The 24,452-nt window shown below is 38.5% G+C and overlaps 1 long non-coding RNA gene across 1 annotated transcript in view; it reads right to left on the minus strand.

Annotated features, from left to right (window-relative positions):
- Nucleotides 1-21,551, minus strand: part of LOC116635444 — an 88,116-nt gene extending 66,565 nt beyond the window's left edge. The window contains exons 1-2 of the long non-coding RNA XR_004300166.1: nt 21,465-21,551; nt 16,724-16,867 (exon numbers count right to left, since the gene is read on the minus strand). This is a non-coding gene — a long non-coding RNA (uncharacterized LOC116635444). The remainder of the gene's footprint in view (nt 1-16,723; nt 16,868-21,464) is intronic.
- Nucleotides 21,552-24,452: the final 2,901 nt, after the last annotated feature.

Genomic DNA, 24,452 nt, shown 5'->3' on the forward strand with positions numbered 1-24,452 from the left:
CTTCTATCTTCTTCTTCTTCTTCTTCTTCTTCTTTTTTTTTTTTTTTAACATATATTGTATTATTTGTTTCAGAGGTACAGATCTGGGATTCAACAGTCTTGCACAATTCACAGTATGTGCTATGGTGAGTGCTGCCTTGTTTTTGAAAAAAAATTATCTATCTATCTATCTAACTACCATCTATCTATCATCATCATCTATCTACCTAATCTATCTAATATAGTTCAACTATTCATGCATCACCTGCTTCCTGGAGCCTTCACTGATAGTATACGATAATGCTGCATTAAAATAAATCCCCTATTAGGAGACTTCAGCCTGAGAAAAGCTCAGCTTAGCTAAATAATGTTGGCATTTCCAAACTGTGAACCTCAATGTTTATGCTCCTTTACACACTTCAGTTATAGATGTACATTCCAAATGCACACTAAATCTTGGGGCCTCACATGGCTCAGTCTCTGTAAAGAATCACACACAAAGAAGCATGGCTGGACAGGCCAAAAATGATTTCATAATATATTCTAACTTTACTTTTCTCTCTCAACCAAACAACAAAGGGGACTCTACTTCAGAGCAACTCTTCTCAGAATTTTCTCCATTCTTCTATTTTCTTACACTTCACATTATAAACTCTTATATTCCAGAGCTGCTCAAATACTAGCTTTCAAAATGCTCTCGTCAGCTTTAGTTCCATGTGACTTTTCTTTTTCTCCCTACTTCATTCTTTTTCCTTAAGCAGTCTGATTTAACTCCTTTATCCCTTCATTCCCCTGCTACCTTTCCTGTTTCTTCTTTTTCCCTATTTTTACAATTTTGTGTCTCTAAAGGTATCAAAAAGTTAAGCAATCAGGTTAGCAAATACTCTTCTTTAGTTAAAAGGAAGACATAGGTGACTAGAGAAATTGAGAATTGAAGGAGGATTAGAAACCTGGTCCCCAGCAGCACACTTATTTGTTCCTTCACTGGACTGGGAGCTCCTTGAGGGAGTGTCATATTTATCTTTGTGTCTGCAACACCCAACATAGGGCCCAGCACAGAATAATACTCAGTAACTGTTGGATAAATGTTGAAAATTATTATTTTCTATAAAGGACTTCTTAAATAGAAACTCTTAAAAAATGAACTTGGTTTAATCTGTAGTACAACCAAGAAGGCAATTAAACTCTGAGAGATTTTAAGAGATTCTAAATCTCCTTACCCAAAGATTATTTGTGTGATTTTAATTGGCCATAGTGGTCTTACTACTTAGTCTCTTTCCTCTTCTCTGTCTATATACCTGTGTCTGTGGTATGCCTGATTATAAGTCACCATATGTAGACATGAAAGAAGGATTTTAGTTGATGACTTGTCCCAACTTTATGAAAAGTGGAATTATGGCTCAAGTTTAGATTCTTTGAATTCTGAGTTTGGTCAAGTTTTAAAAGTAGAGAAACCCTGTATGAATTAGAACCATCCAAGGTCGACAAGGCTGCCCTTTACTACAGACATAGATGCAAAAGAACATGGTCAATTCTTGCTTTCCACTTCCCTCTGGTCTCTTTCTTCACCTGCTGTACTACCTGGATAGACCTTTTCCCTTCCTTTTCTCTGCATCTCTGTGGCTACAGTTTCTTTAATATTCAATATTGCAGACCTTCCAGAAGAAATAAGCATGTGATGCTGTATGGTGAGAACATTATAGAAACATTTTATTATTTAATTAGGCCAAAGTCCTTTAGCCATCTTCAAGCTCAAGCATTATCTACTGATTTAACTGAACAAACATATATTCAGTGCATGTGATAGAATAGGGGAAAAAATGGGCTCCTTGAGGAGAGGGACTCTATTTCATTTCTCTTTATATCCCTAATCAATAGTCTAGTGCTTGGCCCACAGCTGCCACTCAATAAATACTTGCTGAATGAAAGAGTAAATTAAATTTAATCTTACCTTCATGGGGCAGATAATATAATACTAACCACATTGGAATTGGTATAGGCAATAATAGAGGTGGAGTTACAGTGGGATGGGAACAAAGAGGAGGAGGAGATTAAAGATTGGCATGAAAAATGTTCTTTAACTTCCCATATTATATGCCCAAGTTCAACAGCAGCACTCATAAAATGAAAAGCCCTGTAATATATTTATCTGCCAAAAATTTGATTGCAGGTTGCTGTTCAGAGAAGGAAACTAAAATTAGAAAGAAACTGCCTGCGTTTTGATATGAAGGAAGAATATAGTTTTTACAACATACTTATGGGAAAAACCAAACCCAAAAGACAGAAGCAATCTCCATTCTCCTAAGGCACTGGGTGGAGGATGTTTAACTAAATGAGGTTCTTATGCAGATTATAATGACAGTACAGAAAGAAGAACAAAACAGGGTAGAGTGAGATGATGTATGAAAGGAAGAAAAATGATCAAAATTGACAACTCTTTTGTTCAGAAGAAATGCCTTTAGTTTTTCACTTGAATGCCTGCAAATTACCTTCTCAGAAGATATTTAACCCATATTTAATGCAATGAAACAGATAAAAGAGGCTCTCCTATCTCAAACTTTTTGTCTGTTTGTTTAAAACTTACTCCTCTGCTCATTCATTTCTTCCTTCATTTAGATCCTCTAGTACATGAGACTATCTTGGAAGAAACTTTGGACCTTAGGACAGGTCTCTGAGAGATATGTGAACCGTTCCAATCCATTTAGATGAAATGAAGCAGTTTTTCCTAGGTCTAGTTATCCAATTGCTTTTGGTGTTGGAAACAGTTTCACATTTTAATGATATTGACATAATCCATGCTGAATCATATTGACAGAATATTATGATTTTTACTTCTCTTCACTGTGATCAACTCTTTCTGGTCAAAGTAGCAATAACAGGTGAGATTTATTTGGCTACTTTATAATAGACTCGTACAACTAATCATGCAAGATAAAACATTAACCTTAGGCTTAAAACAATTACTTTTTTTAGATTACTGAGAAAAAAGTGTAATAAAATTTTTGATAATTCTTGAAAGTATCTTAAACAGAGAATTAAGACATCTCCCAAGCTTAAGCTTGGGTGTATTGGCTCTGGAATGCACTGGTATCAGTTTTTTTCACTCTGACTTTTGGATATTAAAAATTTCTCTCTCTCTCTCTCTTTTTTTAGACAGGGAGGGAGAGAAAGGGAGGGGGAGAGGCAGCGGAGAGGGAGAGTGAGAATCTTAAGCAGTCTCCATACCCTAGCGTGGAGCCCGACCCAGGGCTTGATCTCACAACCCTGAGATGATGATCTGAGCTGAAATCAATAGTTGGACGCTTAACCGACTGAGCTACCCAGGTGCCCCTTGAAAATCTCTTTTGCCTACCATCTGTAAAATATAATTCTCCAGTTCCTGGGCAAAATTCTCACCTTCAAGTTTACTGTTAAATAGAGGAAACTGTCTGAAATCTAGTAAGATGGGAAAGTGGATATGCTGGCTAATTATATAGTCTGGTGAATACCAAATAAACATATGTAAGCTGTCAAGTTGCAAGTAAGTAGAAATGTAACAACAGTTCTTTGGTTCAGAGTTGTTGGGATCTTTTGATGGCTGCTGCTCAGGCTTCTCTCCGTGACCAGCCTTCACCAAACTGCCATCCCTTGAATATACGCTACATTCTCATATTCCTTTCCTTTGTACATACTCTCCCTTTGTCCAGAAATATCCTTCCCTTCTTTCTGTTTAGAAGTGACCTCTTCTGTGAAGTCCTAGTTCCTGCACCAGAATCTCTCCTAATCCAGCTATTTGATCTGTTATACTTCCATAACATTTTTTTGTAACTATTTTTTATTGTGATAAAATAGACCTAACACAAAATTTGCTGTTTTGCCCATTTTAAATGTATAGTTGCATGGCTTTAAGCACACTCACACCATTGTGCAACCATCACCACCACCTATTCCCAGCCTTTTCCCATCTTCCTAAACAGAAACTCCATACCCATTTATTTTATTTATTTTATTTTATTTTTTAAAGATTTTATTTATTTGACAGAGAGAGACACAGCGAGAGAGGGAACACAAGCAGGGGGAGTGGGAGAGGGAGAAGCAGGCTTCCGGTGGAGCAGGGAACCCGACACAGGGCTCGATCCCAGGACCCTGGGATCATGACCCGAGGCGAAGGCAGATGCCTAACGACTGAGCCACCCAGGCACCCCTCCATACCCATTTAAACAGTAACTCCCCTTCTCTCCTCTTAGCCCTCCGCAACCACCACTCTACTTTCTGTCTCTATGGATTTGGTTACTCTAAGTACCACATATAAAGTGCAGTCATAGAATATTTGTCCTTTTGTAATTGGTTTATTTCACTTAGCATAATAACCTCAAGATTTACCATGTTATAGCATGTGTTAGAATTTTCTTTCTTTTTAAAGATGAATCATACTCTGTTGTATGTATAGGCCATGTTTTGTTTAAGCATTCATGTACTGATGGACAATGGGTTGCTTTTACCTTTTGGTTATTGTGAATAATGCTGCTATGAATGTTGTACAAATATCTGTTCAAGTTCCTGTTTTCAATTCTTTTGAAAATATACCCAGAAATGGAATCGCCAAATCACCTGATAAGTCCATTTTTAATTTTTATACTGCTTTCCATAGTGGCTGTACCACCTTACATTCCCACCAGAAATGCACAAAATTCCAATTTTTCCAGGTCCTTGCCAAAATTGTTATTTTCTATTTTTTTTTAAATAATAGCCATTCTAATTTGTGTGGGGTGGTATCTCATTGTAAGTTGGGCTGATTTACATTTCCCTAAGATTAGTAATGTTGAGCATCTTTTCATGTACTTTTTTGGCTATTTGCATATTTTCTTTGGAGAAATTATGTTCAGAGGGTGGAAAGATGGCGGAGGAGTAGGGGACCCTATTTCAACTGGTCCCCGGAATTGAGCTGGATATCTACCAGACCACTCTGAGCACCCACGAAACCAGCCTGAGATGTAAGAAGATCTGGATCTCTACAAACAGAATATCGCAGGCACTTGGTTTCGAGGTACGAAGCGGGGAGCCGTGATTCCGCGGGCAGATATCAGAGGATAAACGGCAGCGGGAGGGTGCCTGGCTGTGGGGATCCTACACTGCTGGTGAGTGACAGCCTCCCGCACTGCGGACGGGGCGCAGACTCTCAGACCAGTAGCAGCGGGGAAAGGACTTTAGGGCAGCCCCCGGGACGGAAACCTGGAGCGGCAGGGTCGCACGCACGAACTGGGAGCGGCTGGTGCGGTTTAGAAGCACAAAGGGCAGAGACGAGCCCTGACCTGGAGGCAGGACTGGGGGCGTTGCAGAGGGGCGCACACCCAGGACGCTGCAGTTTATAGCAGCACAGACAGAAACGGAGATGGTGTGGCCTGGAGAGCTCACTGAAGAACAGACTGCGATCTCTCTGCTCTGAGGCAGAGGGTTGGAAACGGTCTCCTCTGCTCTGACTCGTGGAAGAGACGCGGAAAGCCGCCAGGGAAAGCCACCAGAGAACAAAAGCCTCAAAGACTGATTCCCGCTGAGCCCATCCCCCACTACAGGGGGGCAGGGCAACTCCGCCCAAACAGGGTTACCTGAGTAACAGCGCGGCAGGCCCCTCCCGCAGAAGACAGGCTGGGAAAACAAGAGGCCAGCAACCCTAAGGTCCCAAGAAAACAGGTGAATCTTGCTTGGGTTCTGGTCAATAATTTGGACTCTATACATTCCCTCAAACACCCATCAACAGAATGACTAGGAGGAGGGACCCCAAAACAGAAAACACTCAGAGATTATGACTTATGCTGCAGATTTACAAATGGATGCAGATATAACCAAGATGTCGGAGATGGAATTCAGGCTAGCAATTGGGAAGACAATGGCTAGACTGGAGAAATCATTAATGGCAACATAGAGTCTCTAAGGGCAGAAATAAAAGGTGAATTGGCAGAACTTAAAAATGCTATCAATGAGATCCAATCCAATCTAGATAATCTAACAGCTAGGGTAACTGAGGCAGAAAAGCAAGTAAGTGACCTGGAAGACAATACAATAGATAAAAAGGCAAAAGAGGAGGCCAGGGAAAAACAACTCAGAATCCATGAAAATAGAATCAGAGAAATAAGTGACACCATGAAGCATTCCAATGTCAGAATAACTGGAATCCCGGAGGGAGTGGAGAGAGAGAGAGAGAGGACTAGAAGATGTATTTGAGCAAATTCTAGCTGAGAACTTCCCTAATCTGGGGAATGAAACAAACATTCGAGTCCTAGAGGCAGAGAAGACCCCTCCTAAGATCAAGGAAAACAGGCCAACACCCTGGCATGTAATAGTAAAACTTGCAAATCTTAGAACCAAGGAAACCATCTTAAGGGCAGTTAGGGGGAAGAGATTCCTTACGTACAGAGGGAGGAACATCAGAATAATGTCAGACCTATCCACAGAGACCTGGCAAGCCAGAAAGGCCTGGCAAGACATATTCAGGGTACTAAATGAGAAGAACATGCAGCCAAGAATACTTTATCCAGCAAGGCTTTCATTTAGAATGGATGGAGAGATGCAGAGCTTCCACGACCGGCAGAAACTGAAAGAATATGTGACCGCTAAGCCGGCCCTGCAAGAAATATTAAGGGGGGTTCTATAAAAGGAGAAAGACCCCAAGAGTGATCTACAACAGAAATTTACAGGGACAATCTATAAAAACAACGTCTTCACAGGCAACATGATGACAATTAATTCATATCTTTCAATAATCACTCTCAATGTGAATGGCCTAAACGCTCCCATAAAACGGCACAGGGTTGCAGATTGGATAAAAAGACAGGACCCATCCATATGCTGTCTACAAGAGACTCATTTTGAACCTAAAGATACATCCAGACTGAAAGTGAAGGGATGGAGATCCATCTTCCATGCCAGCGGACCTCAAAAGAAAGCTGGGGCAGCAATTCTTATATCAGACAAATTAGATTTTAAACTAAAGACTGTAATTAGAGACACAGTAGGACACTATATCATTCTTAAAGGGTCTATCCAACAAGAAGATCTAACAATTGTAAGTATCTATGCCCCCAACATGGGAGCAGCCATCTACATAAGCCAACTGTTAACCAAAATAAAGAGTCATATTGATAACAATACGTTAATTGTAGGAGACCTCAATACTCCACTCTCAGCAATGGACAGATCATTTAAGCAGAAAATCAACAAGGAAACAAGAGCTTTGAATGATACATTGGACCAGATGGACCTCATAGATATTTACAGAACATTTCACCTTAAAACAACAGAATACTCATTCTTCTCAAGCGCACATGGAACTTTCTCCAGAATAGACCACATACTGGGTCACAAATCAGGTCTCAACTGATACCAAAAGATTGAGATTACTCCCTGCAGATTCTCAGACCACAATGCTTTAAAACTGGAACTCAATCACAAGAAAAAATTTGGCAGAAATTCAAACACTTGGAAGCTAAAGGCCACTCTGCTCAAGAATGTTTGGGTCAACTAAGAAATCAAAGAAGAACTTAAACAATTCATGGAAATTAATGAGAATGAAAACACATCAGTCCAAAACCTATGGGATACTGCAAAGGTGGTCCTAAGGGGGAAATACATAGCCATCCAAGTCTCACTCACAAAAATAGAAAAATCCCGAATTCACCAACTAACTCTACACCTTAAAGAACTAGAGAAAAAGCAAGAAACGATGCCTAAGCCACGCATTAGAAGAGAAATAATTAAAATTAGTGCAGAAATCAATGAATTAGAAACCAGACACAGTAGATCAGATCAACGAAACTAGAAGTTGGTTCTTTGAAAGAATTAATAAGATCGATAAACCACTGGCCAGACTTACCCAAAAGAAAAGAGAAAGGACCCAGATTAATAAAATTATGAATGAAAGGGGAGAGATCATGACTAATACCAAGGAAATAGAAACAATTATTAGAAATTATTATCAACAACTATATGCCAATAAACTGAGCAATCTGGATGAAATGGAGGCCTTCCTGGAAACCTATAAGCTGCCAAGACTGAAACAGGAAGAAATTGACAACCTGAATAGGCCAATAACCAGTAACGAGATTGAAGCAGTGATCAAAAACCTCCCAAGAAACAAGAGTCCAGGGCCTGATGGATTCCCTGGGGAATTCTGCCAAACATTCAAAGAAGAAATAATACCTATTCTACTGAAGCTGTTTCAAAAAATAGAAACAGAAGGAAAACTTCCAAACTCATTCTATGAGGCCAGCATTACCTTAATCCCCAAACCAGGCAAAGATACCATCAAAAAGGAGAATTTCAGACAGATATCCCTGATGAATATGGATTCCAAAATCCTCAACAAAATCCTAGCTAATAGGATCCAACAATACATTAAAAGGATCATCTACCACGACCAAGTGGGATTTATCCCCGGGATGCAAGGGTGGTTCAACATTCGCAAATCAATCAATGTGATAGAACACATTAATAAGAGGAGGGAGAAGAACCATATGGTCCTCTCAATTGATGCAGAAAAAGCATTTGACAAAATACAACATCCTTTCCTGATTAAAACTCTCCAGAGTATAGGGATAGAGGGAACATTCCTCAAGCTCATAAAATCCATCTATGAAAAACCCACAGCGAATATCATCCTCAATGGGGAAAAGCTGAGAGCGTTTCCCTTAAGATCAGGAACACGTCAAGGATGCCCACTCTCGCCACTATTGTTCAACATAATACTAGAAGTCCTGGCAACAGCAATCAGACAACGAAAAGAAATAAAAGGTATTCAAATTGGCAAACCAGAAGTCAAACTCTCTCTTTTTGCAGACGACATGATACTTTATATGGAAAACCCAAAAGACTCCACCCCTAAATTACTAGAACTCATCCAGCAATTCAGTAATGTGTCAGGATACAAAATCAATGCACAGAAATCAGTTGCTTTCTTATACACTAACAACGCAACCGTAGAAAGAGAAATTAGAGAAACGATTCCATTTACAATAGCACCAAAAACCATAAGATACCTCGGAATAAACCTAACCAAAGAGGTAAAGGATCTATACTCTAGGAACTACAGAACACTCATGAAAGAAATTGAAGAAGACACAAAAAGATGGAAAAATATTCCATGCTCATGGATTGGAAGAATAAACATTGTTAAAATGTCTATGCTACCCAGAGCAATCTATACCTTCAACACCATCCCGATCAAAATTCCAATGACATTTTTCAAAGTGCTGGAACAAACAATCCTAAAATTTGTATGGAATCAGAAAAGACCCCGAATCGCCAAGGAAATGTTGAAAAAGAAAAACAAAGCTAGGGGCATCATGTTGCCCGATTTCGAGCTATATTACAAAGCAGTGATCACCAAGATAGCATGGTATTGGCCCAAATACAGACCTATAGACCAATGGAACAGAATAGAGAACCCAGATATGGACCCTCAACTCTATGGTCAACTAATCTTTGACAAAGCAGGAAAAAACATGCAATGGAAAAAAGACAGTCTCTTCAATAAATGGTGCTGGGAAAATTGGACAGCCACATGCAAAAGAATGAAACTTGACCATTCTCTAACACCATTCACAAAGATAAACTCAAAATGGATGAAAGACCTCAATGTGAGAGAGGAATCCATCAAAATCCTAGAGGAGAACATAGGCAGTAACCTCTTTGACATCGGCCACAGCAACTTCTTTCAAGATACATCTCCAAAAGCTAGTGAAACAAAAGCAAAAATGAACTTTTGGGACTTCATCAAGATCAAAAGCTTCTGCACAGCAAAGGAAACAGTCAACAAAACAAAGAGGCAACCCACAGAATGGGAGAAGATATTTGCAAATGACACTATAGATAAAGGGCTGATATCCAAGATCTATAAAGAACTTCTCAAACTCAACACCCAAAAAACAAATAATCAAGTCAAGAAGTGGGCAGAAGATATGAAAAGACACTTCTCTGAAGAAGACATACAAATGGCTAACAGACACATGAAAAAATGTTCATTATCATTAGCCATCAGGGAAATCCAAATCAAAACCACATTGAGATACCACCTTACATGAGTTAGAATGGCAAAAATGGACAGGGAAAGAAACAACAAATGTTGGAGAGGTTGTGGAGAAAGAGGAACCCTCTTACACTGTTGGTGGGAATGCAAGTTGGTATAGCCACTTTGGAAAACAGTGTGGAGGTTCCTCAAACATTTATAAATAGAGGTACCTTATGACCCAGCAATTGCACTACTGGGTATTTACCCCAAAGTCATAGATGTAGTGAAAAGAAGGGTCATATGCACCCCAATGTTCATAGCAGCAATGTCCGCAATAGCCAAACTGTGGAAAGAGCCGAGATGCCCTTCAACAGATGAATGGATAAAGAAGATGTGGTCCATATATACAATGGAATATTACTCAGTAAATCGAAAGGATGAATACCCAACTTTTACATCAATATGGATGGGACTGGAGGAGATTATGCTAAGTGAAATAAGTCAAGCAGAGAAAGTCAATTATCATATGGTTTCACTTATTTGTGGAACATAAGGAATAGCATGGAGGACATTAGGAGAAGGAAGGGAAAAATGGGGGGCGGGGGGAATAGGAGGGAGAGATGAACCATGAGAGACTATGGACTCTAGAAATAAACAGGATTTTAGAGGGGATGGGGGAGGGGGTTAACCCAGTGATGGGTATTAAGGAGGGCATGTACTGCATGGAGCACTGGGTGTTATACGAAAACAATGGATCGTGGATCACCACATCAAAAACCAATGATGTATTGTATAGTGACTAACGTAACATAATAAAATTAAAAAAAAAAAAAAGAAGACATACAAACAGCTAACAGACACATGAAAAAATGTTCAACATCACTAGCCGTCAGGGAAATTCAAATCAAAACCACAATGAGATATCACCTTACACCAGTTAGAATGACTAAAATTAACAAGGCAGGGAACAACAAATGTTGATGAGGATGTGGAGCAAGGGAAACCCTCTTACACTGTTGGTGGGAATGCAAGCTGGTACAGCCACTCTGAAAAACAGTATAGAGGTTCACCCAGCAATTGCACTCCTGGGTATTTACCCCAAAGATATAGACATAATGAAAAGAAGGGGCACCTGACCCCCAATGTTCATAAGCAGCAATGTCCAGAATATCCAAACTGTGGAAGGAGCCAAAATGCCCTTCAACAGATGAATGGACAAAGAAGGTGTGGTCCATATACACAATGGAAGATTACTCAGCCATCAGAAAGGATGAATCCATCCACCGACATGGATGAAACTGGAGGGAATTATGCTAAGTGAAATAAGTCAAGCAGAGAAAGACAATTATCATATGGTTTCACTCATATGTGCAAAGTAAGGAATAGCATGGAGGACCATAGGGGAAGGGAGGGAAAACTGAATGGGAAGAAATCAGAGGGACAGATGAACCATGAGAGACTCTGGGAAACAAACTGAGGGTTTGGAAAGGGAGGTGGGTGGCAGGATGGGGTAGATGGGTGATAGGTATTAAGGAGGGCACGTGTTGTGATGAGCACTGGGTGTTATACGCAACTAATGAATTGCTGAACACTACATCAAAAACTAATGATGTACTATGTTGGCTAACTGAACATAATAAAATAAATAAACAAATAAAAAAAGAAATTATGTTCAAGTCTTTTCCCTCTGTTTTAATTGGGTTATTTGTTTTTTTGCTGTTGGGTTGTAGGGTTTTTATATATTCTGGATACCTTATCAGATACATGATTTGCAAATATTTTCTCCCATTCTGTAGATTGCTTTTTTACTCTGTTGATAGCATACTTCAATACATGAAAGTTTTAAATTTTGATGTAGTCCAGTTTATCTATTTTTTTTCTTTTGTTGCCTTTGCTTTTGGTGTTATAGCCAAGAAATTAACAAGTCTGATGGCATGAAGACTTTCTCCTATGTTTTCTTCTAAGAGTTTTATAATTTTAGCTCTTACATTTAGGTCTTTGATCCATTTTACTTTTTGCATATGATGTAAGGTAAGGGTCCAACTTCACCTTTTGTACATGTATATTCAGTCTTCTCAGCACTCTTTGTTGAAAACTCCCATGACATCTTGCACATGTGTTTATAATTACGCATTTTCCTCTCTGAAGTAATGTGCTCATAAACGGGCTGTCATGCAGGGGCAGGGGTAGCATGGAGAGAAGCCTTGATTTTCAGTATTTGCTGATTTCTCTTGTGTTAATACTCTCACCATGGCCAAATTTAAACTACTAACATGATGACATCACTGAACATGGAGTTAGGGGTACAAGCTTGCAATTATTTTACTTTGTATCTCTAGCACCTGGCTTATATTAAATACTCAAATCTCACTTGTTAAATTTTCATTTGACAAATATTTTTGAGTGCTTTCTGTGTGCCGTCCCAGTACTAGGTACTGTGAATGCATAATGATGGGGAAAAAAAAAAACATACATGGTTCCTACTACCTTGATACACCTTACAATCTAGTGACAAGAGAAATAATACAGAAGTAAATCAGAAAATGACTAATAATTACCCATCGGGATAAGTAAGATGAAAGAAATAAATAGGGCATAAGATGGAATTGCTTAAACAGTCCTCTCTAAAGGGAAGGAATTAGAAAAAAAGCAAGCATGGTGCTTTCATACATGGAGAGAATGAACTGATTATGCAAAATGCCAGGGATGAACACTTTGGGTAGAGGGAAAGAACCTGTGCAAAGGCCTTAAAACAAACGACCATGGCCTCTGAGAGAAGTTTAAGGGAGGCCATGTGTGTGGGGTAGAGGGAGATGGGGAGAGTGGCCCACAGTGAGGTTGGAGAGGTTGGTGGGGGCCAGAACATATATGGTCTTGGAAGCCACTGTTGGGCAGTAGGAGTTTATTTGAAGGGTAATAAAAAGCCACTTAAGGGTTCTAAGCAGAAAGCAGGCATAATTGGTTTCTAAAAGTGTATTTTTCTGGCTCTGTGTATTAGTTGAAAGCCATCGCTGAAGCAAGGGTGCAGTAATAAAGTTTTGAAGGGCTGCAGATGAAATCTGGATATGAGAGGGGAGAAAGGGAAAAGTGGGTATATTTGAGACTTTATTTTGAAGATAAAACAGAGAGGACTTTATGATTTATTAGATGTCAGAAATTAGGGGGTGAAGTGTCCTTTAGTCAGTAACTCTGGGGAAAAAAGTTGGAAAATAAGCAGTTCATTCTTTTTTTTTTTTTCTTTAAAGATTTTATTTGTTTATTTGATAGAGAGAGACACAGCGAGAGAGAGAACACAGGCAGGGGGAGTGGGAGAGGGAGAAGCAGGCTTCCCGCCGAGCAGGGAGCCCGATGCGGGGCCCGATCCCAGGACCCCGGGACCATGACCCGAGCCGAAGGCAGACGCTCAACGACTGAGCCACCCAGGCGCCCCAGCAGTTCATTCTTTTTAAGAAGTTCCCAGCCCTGAGCTAGGCACTTAGAGTTACATAAAAGAGGTGGCTGACACAGTCTTTATACATAGAAATTCATACTCTAGTGGCACCAAGACTTGAAATTGTAATAACCAGAGTATACAAAGTCATAAACTAATATTCTATTTGAGGTGGAGGGGTATAAGTGTACAAAGAATTCTGGGAAAAAAAAGATCCTAGTAGGTTGCAAGTTTCATGGGGAATGAAGTCTCTGAAGGAAGTACAAGACTCAGCTGGGCAGACAGGAAGAGCCAGAGGCCTTCACAAGTATGGGAAACTAGAACACCACAGAATCTGTCAAGATGGATGTCTATGAAGTGGAGAGGAAGACAGCTAGCCCACTACACAGTTGCTGGATGGAGATCATTGGAGGATTAAAGGGAAGTGGCATCAGGATCATCAGAGCTTTTTGTACTTAATTTACAAAATGCTTTCCCTTAATTTATTTTATTCGATCCTCATCATGAAATAGGTAAGGCAACAGGGTTTTTCCTCATTTTATAGGCTGGAGGTGGGATATTTAAATGGTGAAGAGTTTTACCCAAGTTTACATGGCCAGAGGTTGAATTAGAACTAGGACCCAAACCTTCTCATTCTCTTAGCTCTTCTCTTTTTACTACAAAACTTATTTTGCTGTGGAAGAATCAAAATTAGTGGTTTGGCTGTGTGTTTTGTTTTTTGGGGCAGAGGATTATGAATGATAAAAAAAAGAAGACTATACTGATTTCATTTAAAATTGAAAGCCATGTCAAGTTTGGGTTTCAGGATATTGATCATGTTTACTTTCAGAGTCATGTGGAATACATCATTTTTCCCTCTAGCACTATTTGGATACCAAGAGTTTCTAAGTTAAGAGGGCTTTTTAGGAAAAATGAAACAAGACGAAACCAGAGAGGGAGACAAACCGTAAGAGACTCTTAACCTCAGGAAACAAACTGAGGATTGCTGGAATGGTGGGGGGTGGGAGGGATGGGGTGGCTGGGTGATGGACATTGGAGAGGGTATGTGTTATGGTGAGCACTGTGTATTGTGTAAGACTGATGAATCACAGACTTGTACCCCTGAAACAAATAATACATTACATGTTAGTAAAAAAAAATTTTTAAATTAAAAAAATAAAATAAATGGATTAATAATAAAGCAACTAAAAAATAAATTAATGCAACAAAAAAGAGGGCTTTTTAAAAATAATTAATTAATTAATTTGACAGAGAGAGAACATAAGCAGTAGGAGCAGCAGACAGAGGGAGAGAGAAAAGCAGCCTCCCTTCTGAGCAGGACCCTGGGATCATGACCTGAGCCCAAAGCAGACACTTGACCAGCTGAGTCACCCAGGGCCCCTCTAAGTTAAGAGGGCTTTAACATTTACCCCCATCATGACCCATGCGCTTATGAAACCACTACTAAAGAAACAAAACAAACCTTGTCATGGAGATTTCCTTTTGAATTAACTGCATAATTTGGTAAAGAAAAAAAAAAAAAAAAAGAAAGCCCCGGGCTACTACGTTCAGCTTCCACAGATTTTACTAGAATGACTGAATGGCGAAAATATGATTTTTATAATTTCCTGATTAGTTCATTTCTCTTCTCTCATTTGACTACATGGTGGTTTCCATAAAGATTCTGAAAGCATTTTGTAGACATGAGTCTTTTCAAGAGGATGGTGGTCAAAGTCAAACTCTAGAAAACTGAGAATACACTTTGCATGGTGACCATGTCTCTGTAAGATTAGAATCTCTGTACTTTCTCTATGGAAGCTTAGTGTATGGGTCTGAATTTATTGGGCATAGTACTCTATTATAAAATAGTGTTGTTTGTGTGTGGTTCATATGTGTGTGTCTATAAGAATCATGCTTGCTTTGTTTAAATTCAACAAATATTTATTAATATTAAGAGGAGCAAGCCCTATGCCATGGACACAGAAAACTCTTAATCCAGCACAGAGTGTGATGAGTATAGTTGGCATGAGAGATAGAAAGCTATGGAAAATTGAAGAGGTGAGGAGGGAATACTTTAGACATTTAAGCAGAATCTAGAAGAATGGGTAGGACTTTATCAGGTAGAGATGGAGATGGACATACTTAGCAGGAAAAAGCAAAGACTAAGGTCTGATGTGAGAAAGAGATAAATGTATTTGGACTTATTATTAGGAATATTATTACTAGGAATAATAACAGTTTATAGATTTATTGGGTACAGGTTGGATGGTGGAAAGTAATGTTGCAAAAATGTTTAGGTCAGATTTAAAAAAGTGAACTTAATTTGGTAAGCAATATGTAACCATTGAAATATATGGATTAACAGAGTGACAAATATCACAGGGGCTTTAATATATAGCTAGGATTGGAGCAGGGAAAAATCAATTGCTATGGGATTGTCTAACAGAGAACTCTAAGAATCCAAATTAGCAATAACAAGGCTCGAGCAAAGATAATGACAGCTAAGAGGAAAGAGGGAATGTGTGTGATAGATTATTTTTAGTGACAGTGATACATAGTTGATTAATGGTCAGCCATGGTTATTTCTGCCCTAAGTACATTTAGTCAGGCATTTTTACCTTTTATCAGTGCAAAATATTTTTTCTTTGCGTATACTTTTCTACTCTGGTTGCCATCCTGTATGAGATCAAACATGTCAGAAGCAAAGGTGGAATAGCTTCAGTATTTTCCTGTGCTCACTGGATTGATTTTGCTGACAATTTGCTTCCTCCTTGACTTGTGAAGGCCTTCTGGAGATGTGGAAAGGAACAGTCCTAACTGGTAAGAGGCCATCCTATAGTTAAGATTACATAAGCAGGAAGGATTAATCATATGTATAGAAAGCCCTGAGACCAGTGCAGGAAATTCTGAAGGAAATCATGACATGAGAGAAAGGTCCAGAAATCAATTCCAATACTCTACCTCCTCATCCTCTGTAAGTCTGGTGTCTCTAAACATATCTCAAGGCCCAGCACACCCTTTCCCAGGATCTTTATGAATCATTTAGACCAACGCTCAGTGGTTCAGATCATCAGTCACCCAGTATTGACCCAGGCTTGATAAGCTTCTTCTGTCTTGATTCTCGTATTCAAAGCTCTATTCTAGTACCCTTTTTGGTACCCTCATTCCCCCTTAGCCTTGGACCCTAACTTATTCTTGTTTGTCTTCCTGAGTCCCTGACTTTGAATGTGAATGCAGGCTCCTGACTTATCACCTAATAAGTAACCTACTGGATAGCGAGTATCACCCACCCTGCTTTTCCTAAAACTCTTCTTTTGCCACTAGCTTAAGATGCCCAACTCTCATGCTCTCACCTTGCTTCTCCTGTTGCTTGGGTTGTCAATGGAAATGCCATATTCTCCAGACCACCATATGGCTCCTCTGTCACTCTGCTTCCAGAAGGGTGGGTTTTCTCAACTCTAAGCCATTCTGATGTTACTGGCTTTGCCTGATGATTCCTGAGTTCAAAGAGAGAAAAGAACGTTTTAAGAAGTCAGGCCCAAATGAGGAACTATGGAGGTAAGGAGCAGAGTGCTATGTGTGAGAGAAGAGAAATATGCAGACTTTGCTAACTTTGTAATTTGCTCATTTTTCTTAACATAGGAGGCTCAAGCTTCAATCACTTCTCTAGATAAGAAATGAATACCAAATAATTTTTGTTGTTCTTTTACTTTATTAAAAATAAACTAGGAGTATATTTTTATAGTAATATAATTTGTATCACAATAATCATTATGACTCAATATATTTTCTTGACTTAGGACTGTAAAAGAGATTCCTTCTCTCCAATGGTAGGGATAGGGATCGGGAGTGGTGGAGAATATCACTTGTGTGGATGTGATGTGATTACCATAAATCTATGCACACTCTACTTACCTCTCCTTGATCAAGTAGGTATGTAAGTTTTTTCAACATTTATAGTAGTTATGCAAGTTGTCTGCATTATGTATAGAGTAATGACTGTAAGTGATGTTTATGTGTGTGTGGACTAGCGTTATTTTTAAGGAAAAAATATTTAACTATTTGGAGCAGACTAGTCAAAAACTAGTTGCCTTCTTCTTTCTTTAAAAGGAGGAAGAAACCACTCATCCCTAAGTGTGGTGCTGAACCAGATCATCCCTCAGATATCCTTCTAGCTAGATGTTTTTATTTTCTCCAAAAGTTTTCTAGGTGAAGATGTTTACAAATAACTTTTTGTTTTTCTCTTTGAGGAATGTAGAAACCCAACCATGTTTCTATTGTAGGAATCAAGAATCACTTTTATGTAGTTGAAAAATAACATATTTCAGGGATGCTAGATATTATCGAAAATCAAAGATGCAAATCTAAAACACTACTCGATAGACTACAAAATATTTAATCAGGACAATACTTGAGAAGGGAAAAATTCTTGACCATAATAGGCAAAATCATTAATATTTACAGTAGTAATGATTGCTGTAAAAAGAATGGTAATTTTTCCCCTGGGTTATTATGATTTTAACAGATCTGAAACTGTTTAGCATTCTTGTTAGAAATATTAGTGTTAATGTCATGTTAACCATTACATCAAAGGCAATGCATTATACTTTAAATGTTACTTAGTATTCCAAATTTTTCTTCAATAAATATTTATTGAGCACCTACTATTGTCAGTGCTGTGCATACAATCAACAGAACAGGTTCTCTTCTCTCATGAATTTCCCTGCAATGACCCTAACCATTCAACTTCTTGTGGTCACTAATCAAATAGAATGTTATAAGAGCTTAATTTATTCACTGAGTAAGCAGTGATTACTGACAGGGAGGTAGTGTGCTGAGGACACAGCATGAACAAAATGAACTGTCTCCTGCCTTTATGAAGCTGACTGCTTAGTCAGCTAGGCAGAAGTGAATGGACACTTAAAATGTATCAATGCATTACATGAAGAAGTACCTGGTGTATGGAGAATATATAAAAGGCATCTAACCATGCCTTTAGGAGTCTGCAAAGGTTTCCCAGGAGAAAGGTCCAAGCTAAGGCCTCCCAAATATATAGGAATCAGCCAGAGCTTTGGGTACAGAAAAGCTTGTGAAAAGGCCTGAAAACAAGGTAATTGGGAGAAATGTGGTATGAGTGGCCCAGAGGATGTTTGGGGGCAAGGAGTGAACTGTGAGGCAGGAGGAGTCAGATCATTAGGGCTTTGCCTGCCATTCTGAGGCTTGGACTTTGTCCTACAGTAAAATAGGAAACAATTGAAGTGTTTTAAACATGGAAGATACATGATTAGGAACAGGTCTGTGTAAAGAATATACTTATATTACCACTCCATCTCTGAAAGGTCTGCAACCCTAAAGTATGGTTTTTATGTATGTTTTAATTTGGCATGGGATTCAGGCTCAGATGTTTCAACTTATCTGAAGTCAAATGTCAATTTAAAATTACTGTTTACAGAGTAAACTGCCTTTTTAGTTTGGATGTTTTTCCTTGCTGCTTTGCCCCAGTAAGCACCATAATCTTGGGTCTCTATTTAGACGTCCTATCGTGGATACTCTCCTCATTTAGAATGTGAGCAGAAAGGTTCTAGTGATTCCACAAAAGGCAAATACTTGGAATGTTTGTTCCTGTCACAATATATATTCTAGAGATGCACAGTTTATGCCCCAAATATTCTTTAATCTCTTCTGTTAACATCTGGGTGAGACCCTCATCTAAATACTAACATGTCTTTAACACCTGCTAATCTCATTCTAACAGAGAAGTTAGGTCCTAAATTCGGTCTGTCTGCAGGCAGCTGCTGCTGGAGGACAGGAACATAAGGCACTCAGGCCCTGGCAGGCAGCACAGGGAGCATTCCAGGACCAAAATCTTGAACTGGCAAAATTGGGAAGTTGCAAATGAGGAAATCCGATCATTAAAGTTTAACTTATTGCAAGGGAGTTAGAAACCCATGTCTGTTTCACTGTATACAGGGGATTCAGCTCTCCTTTGGATTTCTTGGTCAAGGTAATTTAACCACAGTGACTCTGTGGTAAGACAAAATTTCTGGTTTTCCTGAAATAGGAGATGAATTTCTAGGCTCACATACAATAAAGTCTTGTCTTGAGTGATGGATCACTGGACTTTTAGTATGTGATTATGATATGGAATGATATTTTTATTTTCACTGGCATTTTTTATCAGCCTTCATAACAAACCTTTTCATGGCAGAAACATATATCACATGCAAACCAAGATTTTACTAATATGCCCTCCTCTTGTTCCTTTCCCTCTTACATTCAAGAATATTTCTCCTGCATGCAATACAGAGAGGCTCAGGGCTGATTCCAGGACCTGAACTGGAGGTGCTTTAGGGAAAAAAAAAATCAAGCTGATGGTTTTAAACAGATATAAGTTTCTCAAGGGTTATATTGCTGACCTAATGCAGACAATGGAACCTTTTAAACACTGAAGCTTGAATTGCAGAACAAATGATGAATGGAAACATAAAAAAAAAAAAAAAAAAAGCTGCTGTAATCTCTATCTGCATCTCCAAGGCTGAGAATGTAATTATGCATGGTAATTATTTAGTTTCTAGAACATATTCTTTTTCTTTTAAATTCCCTCTCATCTTCAAAAATGTTAAATTTTAAAATTAAGTAATAAATGGACATACATTTTTTTTTTCCCCTGAGTGACTACTTTGAGCCCAGTACAGTCATTAGTATAGCTCTTGATTGACACTTGTCTTTAATCCAGTAAATTCCTCTAAGGAGCTCATGGATTAGAAGGATTACAAGCTATACATACATAAAATCTCTGGAAAATAACTACTAAGGCCATAGCTACACTATACAAACATATGGACTATCTGCCAAATATCAAGATCATTTGCAAAGGATTTTTTTTTGTTTCAAGTTTTTATTTAAATTCCAGTTAGCTAGCATATAGTACAATATTAGTTTCTGGAATAGAATTTAGTGATTCATCACTTACATATAACATCCAGTGCTCATCACAAGTGCCCTCCTTAATACCCATCACCCGTTTAGCCCATTCCCCACTCCCCTCCCCTCCAGCAACCCTCAGTTTGTTCTCTATAGTTAAGAGTCTGTTTTATGGTTTGCCTCTCTCTTTCTTTTTTTGCTCCCATGTTCATTTGTTTTGTTCCTTAAATTCCACATGAATAAAATCATGTGGTATTTGTCTTTCTCTGACTTATTTTGCTTAGCATAATATACTCTAGCTCTATCCACATCATTGCAAATGGCAAGATTTCATTCTTTTTTTATGACAAAGACCCCGAATAGCCAAAGCAAAAAGAAAAGCAAAGCTGGAAGCATCACAATTCTGGATTTCAAGCTATATTACAAAGCTGTAGTCGTCAAAACAGTATGGTGCTGGCACTAAAACAGACACATAGATCAATGGAACAGAATAGAAAACCCAGAAATGGACCCACAACGATATGGTCAACTAATGTTTGACAAAGCAGGAAAGAATAACCAATGGAAAAGATAGTCTCTTCAACAAGTGTTGGGAGAACTGGACAGCAACATGCAGAAGAATGAAACTGAACCACTTTCTTACACCATACACAAAAATAAATTCAAAATGGATGAAAGACCTAAATGTGAGACAGGAAACCTGCAAAGGATATTAATATTTAAATGGTAACTGTAAATTATAAGATATGAATATGTTATTTCTATGTGCACAGAATGCCCTCTGATTCTGGAAAAGAGTCATAGATTATCTGAGTTTGCTCAATAGTTAAGATGTATTTAAATATATACACATATTATGGATGGCTTTAAATCTATCTTTGTGGATTCTAACCAGTGGTGTCCTGGTAAATATATAGTAACTTCCTCTGAAAGAAACAAAGAAAGGGACAGGGAGAGAGGAAGGGAGGGAGAGAGAAAGAGAGAGAAAAAAAGAGAAAGGAAGGAAGGAAATAAAGGAAGAAAGAATGAAAGAGAACAAAAGAGATGAGAAAAAGAAAGCCCAGATTTGTAGTGTTTGCCAATTCCCATAGTATAAATACTCTTAATATGGCTTGTTTCAAACTACCAATGAGACATCACTGCACGCAGAATTGGGAAAGAGATACACACCACTGGCTCTTGTAAGAGTAGAGTCTAGCTCCAGCACATCACTGGCTATAATTTCTTAGGATTCCAAATCCCATTAGGTAGCTCAGTGCTATAGGCATGGGTTCTGTAAAAACAAATATATTCAAGATAATTTTAGATTCTCTCTCTCTTACAGACTTAAAAAATTAAATCAACATTACATAGTACATACAGAACAAGACATTTTGCTAGGTATTATAGAGAATAGAAAAAAAAAGTAAGATATGTTTGCCCTTAAGGAATTTACAATCTGGTTTGGAATACTGAACATAAATCCTTGACATCAGAAATCACAAAGACTGAAATAACAGTATAAATAATAGTTTAGGGAAGTAGAGATAAATAAAAGATAGTAAAAAATGAACTATCAAATGATATGTGTAGTCAATAATTACCTGATGAAAAAAGAGGGAAGAAATTCTGAGGGAAGATCTTATGAGGATGTATGACAGAGACTTATGTATGATTAGCATTTGGATGTGTGGCATCCTCTGAGGAGGCATGAAGATGAGGCAGAATACATCTTAGTATACCGAGTAAGCAACCAGGCAGGAGCAGAACATTTGTATAAATACATTTTAATAACAATGGTTGATAGTTACTAGACAGTTACTCTGTGCCAGACACTGTACAGCTTCATATCAATCAGCTCATTTAATCTTCACGGAAACATTATGAGCCAGGTTGTTTGGAGTATTAAATGAGATAATACACATTTCATAAACAAGAAAACTAAGGCCTGTGGACATGAAACAAGTGACTGAGTTCCATCAATAGGCAAATGGTGGACCTGGAGCTGGAATTCAGGTTTCTCTGGTCCCAAAACCTTGAGCACACTGCTAATTTGGGAAGCAAATCTAGACATGCAGTTTTTAGGATAAAGTTATAAAAACGTTGAACAGAAAGAATAGGAGTTCAGAAATTGTTCTGCAGGGTAATATTTTATAGAAGACCAATAAACAAACCCTTGAAAAGTTAACCAAAAAGTGAAATATTCAGACATCTTGTTTTTCCACCTCCTGTGATATTGTTTTCTCTTTTGATTTTGGAGTCTACTTATGACAAACTGGGACACATCATGTGCAAAAGCCGAATATTTTAAATGTTTGAGATAATGCCTTATGAGTTAGGTAAGTCTGTAGTCAGTTTTCAAAACCTGTTGCTACTTAATCAGAATATACATAAAGATAAGGCTTCAATACTGGGAGTCCATGGCTTCTTCAAAACATCTCTTGAATTGTGTTTATATAAAGTTAATAAAACCTGTTGAACAAATTGTCAAAGAACCATGCATTCTTTTCATCTGCATGATGCACACTGACAAACAAGCATTTATTATTTATTCCTGATTGTGTTGACAAGTCCTTTGCCATTGCACAGGGAACTTTGGACTGTCAGCTTTGTGAACTCTTTTTGTCCCCCATAGTCAAGATTCTTTTGGCACATAGAAATCTGGAGAAGAGGGGTGCCTGTGTGGTGCAGTTGGTTAAGCGTCAGACTCTTGGTTTCACCTTAGGGTCATGAGATCGGGCCTGTGATGGGCTCCATGCTCACCACTGCTTGGGTTTCTCTCCCGCTCCCTCTACCCTCCCACCTCCGACGCTTGCTCACGTGCTTTCTCTCTCTCTCAAATAAATAAATAAATCTTTTTCTTTAATATGTTATGTTAGTCACCATTAGTTTTTGATGTAGTGTTCCATGATTCATTATTTGCGTATAATACCCAGTGCTCATTGCAATATGTGGCCTTCTTAATACCCATCACCGGGCTACCCCATCCCCCATCCCCTCCCCTCTGAAACCCTCGGTTTGTTTCCTGTAGTCCATAGTCTCTCATGGTTCTCGCCCTCCGATTTCCCCACCTTCATTTTTCCCTTCCTTCTCCTAATGTCTTCCATGCTATTCCTTATGTTCCACATATGAGTGAAACTTCCCCAAAAATACAGATGTAGTGAAAAGAAGGGGCACATGCACCCCAATGTTCATAGAAGTAATGTCCACAATAGCCAAACTGTGGAAGGAGCTGAGATGCCCTTCAAAAGACAAATGGATAAAGATGTGGTTCATATATACAATGGAATATTACTTGGCCATCAGAAAGGATGAATACCCACCATTTGCATCAACATGGATGGAACTGGAGGGAATTATGCTAAGTGAAATAAATAAATAAATCTTAAAAAAGGAGAAATCCGGAGAAGAAAAAATGCATCTTTTGGATAAAAATATCCTGGTCTTTGCTCTTGGACAGCAAAGAAGAAAAACTATTCTGGTTTTTTATTTTGCATTTTTTTTATGAGATTGTTCTGGAAATGATAGATTGCCTATTAGCTTAAGTAAAAAAGTCTGTACAGTTTAAAGTTACTATTTAGTTGCAAGTCATTAAACACATTGCCAAATGACTTTTTATGAGATACTCATAGTGCTTATGAGTATATTTAAAACGCAGGAGGGCGCCTGGGTGGCTGTCGTTAAGCGTCTGCCTTCGGCTCAGGTCATGATCCCAGGGTCCTGGGATCGAGTCCCACATCGGGCTCCCTGTTCGGCAGGAAGCCTGCTTCTCCCTCTCCCACTCCCCCTGCTTGTGTTCCTGCTCTCGCTATCTCTCTCTCTGTCAAATAAATAAATAAAATCTTAAAAAAAAAAAAAAACGCAGGGGAAGAAAGTTTTTCTCTCTGAAATATAATAAGAAAATGAGACTGCTTTGTAATTTACAGATAATAATATTGGGCAGTATATATTCATTTTTGTTTTGGTTTTAAATACATTTTCTAAGGTTCTAAAAACACTCTTCCTAGTCTATAAGATAGTCTTTATTCTATTAGACACTTCTTAACCTTTCCTCTGCACAGCATAGAAAATGAAAAGAAATTTGCATTGTGCAATGAGTGCACAGACCAAATATTACAAAAGTTTGAGATAATGCCTTACTAGTTGGGTAAGTATAACAACCTTAAGTTGGAAAACCAC

This window comes from Phoca vitulina, unplaced genomic scaffold (assembly GCF_004348235.1).
Source record: "Phoca vitulina isolate PV1807 unplaced genomic scaffold, GSC_HSeal_1.0 scaffold11, whole genome shotgun sequence".
Classification (NCBI taxonomy): Eukaryota; Metazoa; Chordata; class Mammalia; order Carnivora; family Phocidae; genus Phoca; species Phoca vitulina.